This window comes from Salvelinus namaycush, unplaced genomic scaffold, assembly GCF_016432855.1.
Source record: "Salvelinus namaycush isolate Seneca unplaced genomic scaffold, SaNama_1.0 Scaffold222, whole genome shotgun sequence".
Lineage (NCBI taxonomy): Eukaryota > Metazoa > Chordata > Actinopteri > Salmoniformes > Salmonidae > Salvelinus > Salvelinus namaycush.
In genome coordinates, this window is record NW_024059031.1 from 222,443 (window position 1) to 235,314 (window position 12,872).

Genomic DNA, 12,872 nt, shown 5'->3' on the forward strand with positions numbered 1-12,872 from the left:
GTGCAGCTCAGTTTCCACCTCATTTTGTGGGCGGTGGGCACATATCCTGTCTTCTCTTGAGAGCCAGGTCTGCCTTTCTCTAAAGCAAGTGTAACGGTTGTTCTCCTCCTCTTCGTCCGAAGAGGAGGAGTAGGGATTGGACCAAAGCGCAGCGTTGTGATATGACATAATGAATGTTTATTAAAGTAAAGACGAAACACTTCAACAAACTACCAAAACAAATAAACGATGTAGACAGACCTGGACTTGAGAACTTACATAAACACGAAGGACGCATGAACAGGTACAGACTACACAAACGAACGAACAAACGAAACAGTCCCGTGTGGTGCACAGACACAAACACGGAAGACAACCACCCACAAACAAACAGTGTGAACAACCTACCTTAATATGGTTCTCAATCAGAGGAAACGTAAAACACCTGTCCCTGATTGAGAACCATATCAGGCTAAATGACAATGAACCTAAACATAGAAACACATAACATAGAATGCCCACCCCAACTCACGCCCTGACCAACTAAACACATACAAAAACAAGAGAAAACAGGTCAGGAACGTGACAGCAAGGCTATGCTCATTGAGTCTGTACATAGTCAAAGCTTTCCTTAAGTTTGGGTCAGTCACAGTGGTCAGGTATTCTGCCACTGTGTACTCTCTGTTTAGGGCCAAATAGCATTCTAGTTTGCTCAGTTTTTTGGGGGAAAATCTTTCAAGTGTGTCAAGTAATTATCTTTTAGTTTTTCTCATGATTTGGTTGGTTCTAATTGTTGCTGTCCTGGGGCTCTGTGGGGTCTGTTTGTGAACAGAGCCCCAGGACCAGCTGTTTTCTAGGTTAATCTCCTTGCGGGTGAGGGCTTTGTGCAATGTTTGGGCATCGCTTTCCTTTAGGTGGTTGTGGAATTTAATGTCTCTTATCTGGATTTTGATCCCTAGTGGGTATATATATAATTGGGATATATAATTGGGATGTCAATTTTGGTAGTAAAAATAAAGAAAACCCCTGGAATGAGTAGGTGTGTCCAAACTTTGACTGGTACTGTCTATATGTAGATATCTAGGTAGATCTCTACTGTCTATATGTAGATATCTAGGTAGATCTCTACTGTCTATATGTAGATATCCACGTAGATCTCTACTGTCTATATGTAGATATCTAGGTAGATCTCTACTGTCTATATGTAGATATCTAGGTAGATCTCTACTGTCTATATGTAGATATCTAGGTAAATCTCTACTGTCTATATGTAGATATCTAGGTAGATCTCTACTGTCTATATGTAGATATCTAGGTAGATCTCTACTGTCTATATGTAGATATCTAGGTTATGATCTCTACTGTCTATATGTAGATATCTAGGTAGATCTCTAATGTCTATATGTAGATATCTAGGTAGATCTCTAATGTCTATATGTAGATATCTATGTAGATCTCTACTGTCTATATGTAGATATCTACCTACAGTACCAGTCAAAAGTTTGGACACACCTACTCATTTAATTGTTTTTCATCATTTGTACTATTTTCTACATTGTAGAATAATAGTGAAGACGTCAAAACTATGTAATAACACATATGGAACCATGTTGTAACCAAAAAAGTGTTAAACAAATCAAAATATTTTTTTTATTCTTCTTTTGCCTTGATGACAGCTTTGCACACACTGGTCACACCACAAGGGAAGACAGAGTGACAGACGGAGCAGAATCTGAGAAGGGCCAAACCTAAGTTATTTTGTTGTTATGTTTATGTTGTTGCCTAGTAAAGTCGTGTTTTCTGACTGGAACCTCCCTGTCTCTGTTAATCTCTCCACACTCAACCCAACACCCCACGGTTTACCACAACATCTTCATAGATCTCTATTGTCTAGATGTAGATATCTAGGTAGATTTCTACTGTCTAGATGTAGATATCTAGGTAGATTTCTACTGTCTATATGTAGATATCTAGGTAGATTTCTACTGTCTAGATGTAGATATCTAGGTAGATTTCTACTGTCTATATGTAGATATCTAGGTAGATTTCTACTGTATATGTAGATATCTAGGTAAATCTCTACTGTCTATATGTAGATATCTAGGTAGATTTCTACTGTCTATATGTAGATATCTAGGTTATGATCTCTACTGTCTATATGTAGATATCTAGGTAGATCTCTACTGTCTATATGTAGATATCTAGGTAGATCTCTACTGTCTATATGTAGATATCTAGGTTATGATCTCTACTGTCTATATGTAGATATCTAGGTAGATCTCTACTGTCTATATGTAGACATCTAGGTTATGATCTATACTGTCTATATGTAGATATCTAGGTTATGATCTCTACTGTCTATATGTAGATATCTAGGTAGATCTCTACTGTCTATATGTAGACATCTAGGTAAATCTCTACTGTCTATATGTAGATATCTAGGTTATGATCTCTACTGTCTATATGTAGATATCTAGATAGATCTCTACTGATGTCATGACGTCGGCCTGTGGGTAAGGTTTTTGACCCCCCCCATAAATACCTTTCTCCCTTACCTCTCTCTCTGACTCTACTGAAGGACTCTTGAATAGCCTTTGTTAAACAGAGAGTCTGGGAACATCAAACAAGTGGAGGGAAAGGAACCATATTTCGGTAATAGAACCAGTTGAAAATATGCGTTGGTACTTAATGACTATGATGTCAGTTCGGTTGTCATCTGAGACATTATGACTGATGACAGGACGACATAAACTGTATCTGGGAAAGTCTACACATTCTAGTTATCAGATTCACATGGAATTGTTATGCAATTTAAATGTTTAAATATGACACTATTTGTGAAAAGATTAAATGTAATTTTAGCTTTGGGTTTTCATAAAGTTAGAGCTCTGCTCAACCAGTGGCCCGCCCCTGTGAAGAGACATGGGTTATAAACTAGGAAACACACCCTTCTCTCTCTCCACTATATAAGCCCTTGACGAAAATGTAACTATCTGTTCCGAGGACGATAGGACGACGGTCCATACGTTGAAAAGGACTAACATATCAACTACAGAACTAAGCCAACCTCAGCGTGAGCTTTGGTTGTGAATGGTATAAACTTTGAACTCTTATTCACTAAAGAAGTGAGACATCCTAGCCGTTGACTTAGCAACAGCAGCTGTAAACGTGGGGTAGGAAAGGACGGACGACCTATCCCGTCTACCACACAACGACGATACTACAACGTATCCAATTTACCACCAGAGACATTCTTCCGAGGACAGGAAGATCTCTGTTGGCCAACACGGCCAGCATCTACGACCAACCTACCAAAGCGCAGCTCAGAGTAAATATTTATTGCATTTTCCTTTTCCGAATGGGCGGTAATTTAGAAAGCATAAGACACTGTATTTACGAAAGCTTCTCCCTTTGTTCCTCAGTCTTCCCGCTCTTTCACTCAAACCCAACCCCCTTTTCTTTGTGTAACTAGCTGTCATATCTGTTCCGTCCACTAGGGACGTTTTCATTTATGACATAATTCGTAATCAAGGTATGATTCATTCTGTGTATATGTAATTCTGTGTGATTAGTTAGGTATTTAGAAAATAAATAATTAAACCCAATTTTGTATTGCTGATTCAACTTGTTAGCCAGGGTTCGTGAAGATAACCAAGAATTCTACGATGTTCAGATGAGACTGAAATAAGGTGACGATTAATATTGACTACTATTGATGGAAAATATTACTAGGTCTTTCAGAGTTTATTTGGAAGATAACACCTCTATAAACACTCTTTCATGGTGCCCCGACTTTCTAGTTAATTACATTTACATGATTAGCTCAATCAGGTAATATTAATTACAGAGAAAAGATTTTATAGAATAGCATGTCATATCACTTCATCCGGCATAGCCAAAGACACGACACTGTCTATATGTAGATATCTAGGTAGATCTCTACTGTCTATATGTAGATATCTAGGTAGATCTCTACTGTCTATATGTAGATATCTAGGTTATGACCTCTACTGTCTATATTTCGACATCTAGGTGTCATGACATGGCCCTTTTTGGGTATAGCTAGTGCCCCCCCCCCCCCCCCCCTCTCTCTCTCTCTCTCTATCTCTCCTACACCCAGGTTTTGTTATCTCAGGTTGTACATTCCTGGAGGAGACTCTCCCCCCCTGGCCATGCAGAAAGAGACACATAGAGAGAACAGAGGATTTCACATGGCGAACTCCTAAATCCCCAAAATGGGGATTTGATACAAAATGTCCACTTGTGGGAATAGTCCGTGGACACTTAAGGGACGGGTATGACGAGTGTGTTTCATTTGGTGACCTCAGAGAGGACAGGAAACACACGACTATATCTCTGAATATGTACATTTCTCAATTATGGGGTTTGCATCTAATTATTGTATAAAATGAATGAGTAAAGATGAAACTATTTGTGAAATGATGTAATATGCTGTTAAACCTTTATTGTGAAAGAACTGTATGCCCTTTAACATTTAACTAAGTCATTGGCCCGCCCCCGTGAGCACAGACATGATCTGGCGTCATGGAACAGCCCTTTTCTACTGTTACGAATAAAAACCTCTCCTGAGGAAATCCTCTTCAGACCACAAAAACCTCTGTGTCCGCTAAGGTTACGATGGTTGTTGAATTCCTAACCATACCACGTGGAGCATTGGCTACACGGGTGGAAATGGTTAAACTCTGAGACTATCGATCCCTACAGAATAAGAGCAAATCTTAGATACTAATTACTAGTCTGCAGCTAGAAATTATTTCAACCTGGGATGCGAAGACCGACAACCGCCGAAACATCTATTCTATGGGACCATTTCTGAATGGTACTCTGAAGTATCCATTTTAACCACGAAATACTTGATCTTCAGGGAAGCAGAGAGAGAGACACTCCAATGAACTCTCCAGCAGACGGACGATTCCAACAGAGATCACGACGACACACTGAGCGTAAATATTGAATGTGTAAAGGATTAGCGTTTCAATTAATATAATTATCAACTGTGTAGTGATTCCTTTTTTGTCTTTCCCGCTGTTCTCAGTCCACACCCACTTCCCTTTGTCCACCAAGCCGTCATATCGGCTTAGCCCACTAGGGAACCTCGTCTATCATTTCCTTGTAACCATATCTACTGTTTGTTTATGCATTTCTGTGATTATTTAGTTAGTTAATAAATAAATGATTAAGACAATTGATGTATGGATGATTCATAGTGAAGGCTGGGTTCGTGCAGATAACCAACAATTTACGACGTTTGGAATGAGACTAACGTGAGGTAACGAATAAATCATTAATTAGAAGACTAATTGATCAGATAATAAAATATCTGAAGAGTTTTATTAGGAAAATTATAACTTGGTAATCTGAAGATTTTCCTTGGTGCCCTGACTTCCTAGTTAATTACAGTTACATGATTAGTTTAATCACGTAATAATAATAAATACAGAGAATTGATTTGATAAAATAACAGTCTTCACTTTAATGATGCCAAAGACACGACATAGGTTATGATCTCTACTGTCTATATGCAGGTCATCTAGGTAAATCTCTACTGTCTATATGTAGATATCTAGGTAAATCTCTACTGTCTATATGTAGACATCTAGGTAGATCTCTACTGTCTATATGTAGATATCTAGGTAGATCTCTACTGTCTATATGTAGATATCTAGGTAAATCTCTACTGTCTATATGTAGATATCTAGGTTATGATCTCTACTGTCTATATGTAGATATCTAGGTAAATCTCTACTGTCTATATGTAGATATCTAGGTTATGATCTCTACTGTCTATATGTAGATATCTAGGTAAATCTCTACTGTCTATATGTAGACATCTAGGTTTTAATCTATACTGTCTATATGTAGATATCTAGGTTATGACCTCTACTGTCTATATGTAGATATCTAGCTAGATCTCTACTGTCTATATGTAGATCTCTACTGTCTATATGTAGATCTTTACTGTCTATATGCAGATATCTAGCTAGATCTCTACTGTCTATATGCAGGTTATCTGATCATATCTAGACTTTGTCCCAAATGGCACCCTATTCCATAAATAAAGTACTGCACGACTTTTGACCAGAGGACCATATAGGGAATAGGGTGCTATTTGGAATGCAAGCCCGATCTAAAGAGCTTGTTTGGGGGTCTCCCAGTCCTATGGTTGGAATGCAGGGGCTTCATCTGTTTAGAAGATGAATGGAATCAGAGCTTTCCGTGACCTGGGGTAGTCATGGAATTTCTCATGGTAGAACCTGTGACAGAGGGAGAGAACAAGGATCATGAATAAATTTACACTCCCAGATTTAGCATGGTCCTCCATTCTGACCTCTGACCTCTTGTTTCACGTCATTGTGTATCAAAACCGAATGTAAGGTTGAGAGATCAGGATGGGCGTACAAGGCCACCATATGTTGGTCAAACATCAACAACTAGGTAGATCTCTACACTCTATATGTAGATATCTAGGTTATGTCATTTAAATCAAATCAAAGTTTATTTGTCACATGCGCCGAATACAACAGGTGTAGTAGACCTTACAGTGAAATGCTGACTTACAAGCCCTTAACCAACAATGCAGTTTTAAGAAAATACCCCCCCCCCCAAAAAGTAAGAGATAAGAATAACAAATAATTAAGAGCAGCAGTAAATAACAATACCGGGGCTATATACAGGGGGTATCGGTACAGAGTCAATGTGGAGGCTATATACAGGGTGTTACGGTACAGAGTCAATGTGGAGGCTATATACAGGGGGTACCGGTACAGAGTCAATGTGGAGGCTATATACAGGGTGTTACGGTACAGAGTCAATGTGGAGGCTATATACAGGGTGTTACGGTACAGAGTCAATGTGGAGGCTATATACAGGGTGTTACGGTACAGAGTCAATGTGGAGGCTATATACAGGGGGTACCGGTACAGAGTCAATGTGGAGGCTATATACAGGGGGTACCGGTACAGAGTCAATGTGGAGGCTATATACAGGGTGTTATGGTACAGAGTCAATGTGGAGGCTATATACAGGGTGTTACGGTACAGAGTCAATGTGGAGGCTATATACAGGGTGTTACGGTACAGAGTCAATGTGGAGGCTATATACAGGGTGTTACGGTACAGAGTCAATGTGGAGGCTATATACAGGGGGTACCGGTACAGAGTCAATGTGGAGGCTATATACAGGGGGTACCGGTACAGAGTCAATGTGGAGGCTATGTACAGGGTGTTAAAGTACAGAGTCAATGTAGAGGCTATATACAGGGTGTTACGGTACAGAGTCAATGTGGAGGCTATATACAGGGTGTTACGGTACAGAGTCAATGTGGAGGCTATATACAGGTGGTACCGGTACAAAGTCAATGTGGAGGCTATATACAGGGGGTATTGGTACAGAGTCAATGTGGAGGCTATATACAGGGGGTACCGGTACAGAGTCAATGTGGAGGCTATATACAGGGTGTTACGGTACAGAGTCAATGTGGAGGCTATATACAGGGTGTTACGGTACAGAGTCAATGTGGAGGCTATATACAGGGGGTACCGGTACAGAGTCAATGTGGAGGCTATATACAAGGTGTTATGGTACAGAGTCAATGTGGAGGCTATATACAGGGGGTACCGGTACAGAGTCAATGTGGAGGCTATATACAGGGTGTTACGGTACAAAGTCAATGTGGAGGCTATATACAGGGTGTTACGGTACAGAGTCAATGTGGAGGCTATATACAAGGGGTATCAGTACAGAGTCAATGTGGAGGCTATATACAGGGGGTACCGGTACAGAGTCAATGTGGAGGCTATATACAGGGGGTACCGGTACAGAGTCAATGTGGAGGCTATATACAGGGGGTACCGGTACAGAGTCAATGTGGAGGCTATATACAGGGTGTTACGGTACAGAGTCAATCTGGAGGCTATATACAGGGTGTTACGGTAAAGAGTCAATGTGGAGGCTATATACAGGGGGTACCGGTACAGAGTCAATGTGGATGCTATATACAGGGTGTTATGGTACAGAGTCAATGTGGAGGCTATATACAGGGGGTACCGGTACAGAGTCAATGTGGAGGCTATATACAGGGTGTTACGGTACAGAGTCAATGTGGAGGCTATATACAGGGTGTTACGGTACAGAGTCAATGTGGAGGCTATATACAGGGTGTTACGGTACAGAGTCAATGTGGAGGCTATATACAGGGTGTTACGGTACAGAGTCAATGTGGAGGCTATATACAGGGGGTATCGGTACAGAGTCAATGTGGAGGCTATATACAGGTGGTACCGGTACAGAGTCAATGTGGAGGCTATATACAGGGTGTTACGGTACAGAGTCAATGTGGAGGCTATATACAGGGTGTTACGGTACAGAGTCAATGTGGAGGCTATATACAGGGTGTTACGGTACAGAGTCAATGTGGAGGCTATATACAGGGTGTTACGGTACAGAGTCAATGTGGAGGCTATATACAGGGGGGTACCGGTACAGAGTCAATGTGGAGGCTATGTACAGAGTCAATGTGGAGGCTATATACAGGGGGTACCGGTATAGAGTCAATGTGGAGGCTATATACAGGGTGTTACGGTACTTAATCAATGTGGAGGCTATATACAGGGTGTTACGGTACAGAGTCAATGTGGAGGCTATATACAGGGTGTTACGGTACAGAGTCAATGTGGAGGCTATATACAGGGGGTACCGGTACAGAGTCAATGTGGAGGCTATATACAGGGGGTACCGGTACAGAGTCAATGTGGAGGCTATATACAGGGTGTTACGGTACAGCGTCAATGTGGAGGCTATATACAGGGTGTTACGGTACAGAGTCAATGTGGAGGCTATATACAGGGTGTTACGGTACAGAGTCAATGTGGAGGCTATATACACCTGGTATCGGTACAGAGTCAATGTGGAGGCTATATACAGGGGGTACCGGTACAGAGTCAATGTGGAGGCTATATACAGTGGGTACCGGTACAGAGTCAATGTGAAGACTATATACAGGGGGTACCGGTACAGAGTCAATGTGGAGGCTATATACAGGGGGTACCGGTACAGAGTCAATGTGGAGGCTATATACAAGGGGTATCGGTACAGAGTCAATGTGGAGGCTATATACAGGGGGTACCGGTACAGAGTCAATGTGGAGGCTATATACAGGGGGTACCGGTACAGAGTCAATGTGGAGGCTATATACAGGGTGTTACGGTACAGAGTCAATGTGGAGGCTATATACAGGGGGTACCGGTACAGAGTCAATGTGGAGGCTATATACAAGGTGTTACGGTACAGAGTCAATGTGGAGGCTATATACAGGGTGTTACGGTACAGAGTCAATGTGGAGGCTATATACAGGGTGTACCGGTACAGAGTCAATGTGGAGGCTATATACAGGGGGTATCGGTACAGAGTCAATGTGGAGGCTATATACAGGGTGTTATGGTACAGAGTCAATGTGGAGGCTATATACAGGAGGTACCGGTACAGAGTCAATGTGGAGGCTATATACAGGGTGTTACGGTACAGAGTCAATGTGGAGGCTATATACAGGGTGTTACGGTACAGAGTCAATGTGGAGGCTATATACAGGGTGTTACGGTACAGAGTCAATGTGGAGGCTATATACAGGGTGTTACGGTACAGAGTCAATGTGGAGGCTATATACAGGGGGTACCGGTACAGAGTCAATGTGGAGGCTATATACAGGGGGTATCGGTACAGAGTCAATGTGGAGGCTATATACAGGGGGTACCGGTACAGAGTCAATGTGGAGGCTATATACAGGGGGTATCGGTACAGAGTCAATGTGGAGGCTATATACAGGGGGTACCGGTACAGAGTCAATGTGGAGGCTATGTACAGAGTCAATGTGGAGGCTATATACAGGGGGTACCGGTATAGAGTCAATGTGGAGGCTATATACAGGGTGTTACGGTACTTAGTCAATGTGGAGGCTATATACAGGGTGTTACGGTACAGAGTCAATGTGGAGGCTATATACAGGGTGTTACGGTACAGAGTCAATGTTGAGGCTATATACAGGGGGTACCGGTACAGAGTCAATGTGGAGGCTATATACAGGGGGTACCGGTACAGAGTCAATGTGGAGGCTATATACAGGGTGTTACGGTACAGCGTCAATGTGGAGGCTATATACAGGGTGTTACGGTACAGCGTCAATGTGGAGGCTATATACAGGGTGTTACGGTACAGAGTCAATGTGGAGGCTATATACACCTGGTATCGGTACAGAGTCAATGTGGAGGCTATATACAGGGGGTACCGGTACAGAGTCAATGTGGAGGCTATATACAGTGGGTACCGGTACAGAGTCAATGTGAAGACTATATACAGGGGGTACCGGTACAGAGTCAATGTGGAGGCTATATACAGGGGGTACCGGTACAGAGTCAATGTGGAGGCTATATACAAGGGGTATCGGTACAGAGTCAATGTGGAGGCTATATACAGGGGGTACCGGTACAGAGTCAATGTGGAGGCTATATACAGGGGGTACCGGTACAGAGTCAATGTGGAGGCTATATACAGGGTGTTACGGTACAGAGTCAATGTGGAGGCTATATACAGGGGGTACCGGTACAGAGTCAATGTGGAGGCTATATACAAGGTGTTACGGTACAGAGTCAATGTGGAGGCTATATACAGGGTGTTACGGTACAGAGTCAATGTGGAGGCTATATACAGGGTGTTACGGTACAGAGTCAATGTGGAGGCTATATACAGGGGGTACCGGTACAGAGTCAATGTGGAGGCTATATACAGGGGGTATCGGTACAGAGTCAATGTGGAGGCTATATACAGGGTGTTATGGTACAGAGTCAATGTGGAGGCTATATACAGGAGGTACCGGTACAGAGTCAATGTGGAGGCTATATACAGGGTGTTACGGTACAGAGTCAATGTGGAGGCTATATACAGGGTGTTACGGTACAGAGTCAATGTGGAGGCTATATACAGGGTGTTACGGTACAGAGTCAATGTGGAGGCTATATACAGGGTGTTACGGTACAGAGTCAATGTGGAGGCTATATACAGGGGGTATCGGTACAGAGTCAATGTGGAGGCTATATACAGATGGTACCGGTACAGAGTCAATGTGGAGGCTATATACAGGGGGTATCGGTACAGAGTCAATGTGGAGGCTATATACAGGGGGTACAGGTACAGAGTCAATGTGGAGGCTATATACATGGGGTACCGGTACAGAGTCAATGTGGAGGCTATATACAGGGGGTATCGGTACAGAGTCAATGTGGAGGCTATATACAGGGTGTTACGGTACAGAGTCAATGTGGAGGCTATATACAGGGAGTACCGGTACAGAGTCAATGTGGAAGCTATATACAGGGTGTTACGGTACAGAGTCAATGTGGAGGCTATATAAAGGGTGTTACGGTACAGAGTCAATGTGGAGGCTATATACAGGGTGTTACGGTACAGAGTCAATGTGGAGGCTATATACAGGGTGTTACGGTACAGAGTCAATGTGGAGGCTATATACAGGGGGTACCGGTACAGAGTCAATGTGGAGGCTATATACAGGGGGTATCGGTACAGAGTCAATGTGGAGGCTATATACAGGGGGTACCGGTACAGAGTCAATGTGGAGGCTATATACAGGGTGTTATGGTACAGAGTCAATGTGGAGGCTATATACAGGGGGTACCGGTACAGAGTCAATGTGGAGGCTATATACAGGGTGTTACGGTACAGAGTCAATGTGGAGGCTATATACAGGGTGTTACGGTACAGAGTCAATGTGGAGGCTATATACAGGGTGTTACGGTACAGAGTCAATGTTGAGGCTATATACAGGGGGTACCCGGTACAGAGTCAATGTGGAGGCTATATACAGGGTGTTACGTTACAGAGTCAATGTGGAGGCTATATACAGGGGTTACCGGTACAGAGTCAATTGTGGAGCTATATACAGGGTGTTTACCGGTACAGATTCAATGTGAGGCTATATACAGGGAGTGTACGGTACAGAGTCAATGTGGATAGGATTAATACAGGTGGGTATCGGTACAAGAGTCAATGTGAGGGCTATATACAGGTGGTACCGGTACAGAGTCAATGTGGAGGCTATATACAGGGGGTACCAGTACAGCGTTCCAATGTGAGAGGCTATATACAAGGGAGGGTACCGGTTACAGAGTCAATGTGGAGGCTCTATACAGTGGTACGCTGTTACAGAGTCAATGTGAAGACTATATACAGGGCGGTACCGGCTTACAGAGTCAATGTGGCAGGCTCTATAAGGGTGTGTGTTAACCGCGTACAGAGTCAATGCTGGAGGCTATATACAGGGGGAGTACCGTACAGAGTCAATGCTGGAGGCTTATATACAGGGTGTTACGGTACAGAGTTCAATGTGGAGGGCTATTATACAGGGTGTTTAACTGGTACCGAGTCAATGTGGAGGCTATATACAGGTGGTACGGTACCAAGTCAATGTGGAGGCTATATACAGGGCTGTCAAGTACTCTGTCCAGAGTCAATGTGGATGGCTATATACAGGGTGTTACGGTACAGAGTCAATGTGGAGGCTATATACAGGGTGTTACGGTACAGAGTCAATGTGGAGGCTATACAGGTGTTACGGTACAGAGTTGCTCGGCGTGAGGTAATACAGTAGGGGGAGTGTGCTGCTCGGCGTGAGGTAATACAGTAGGGGGATTGCTGCTCAGCGTAGGTAAAACAGTAGGGGGAGTGCTGCTCAGCGTGAGGTAATACAGTAGGGGGAGTGCTGCTCAGCGTGAGGTAATACAGTAGGGGGAGTGCTGCTCAGCGTGAGGTAATACAGTAGGGGAGTGCTGCTCGCGTGAGGTAATACAGTAGGGGGAAAGGGGGAA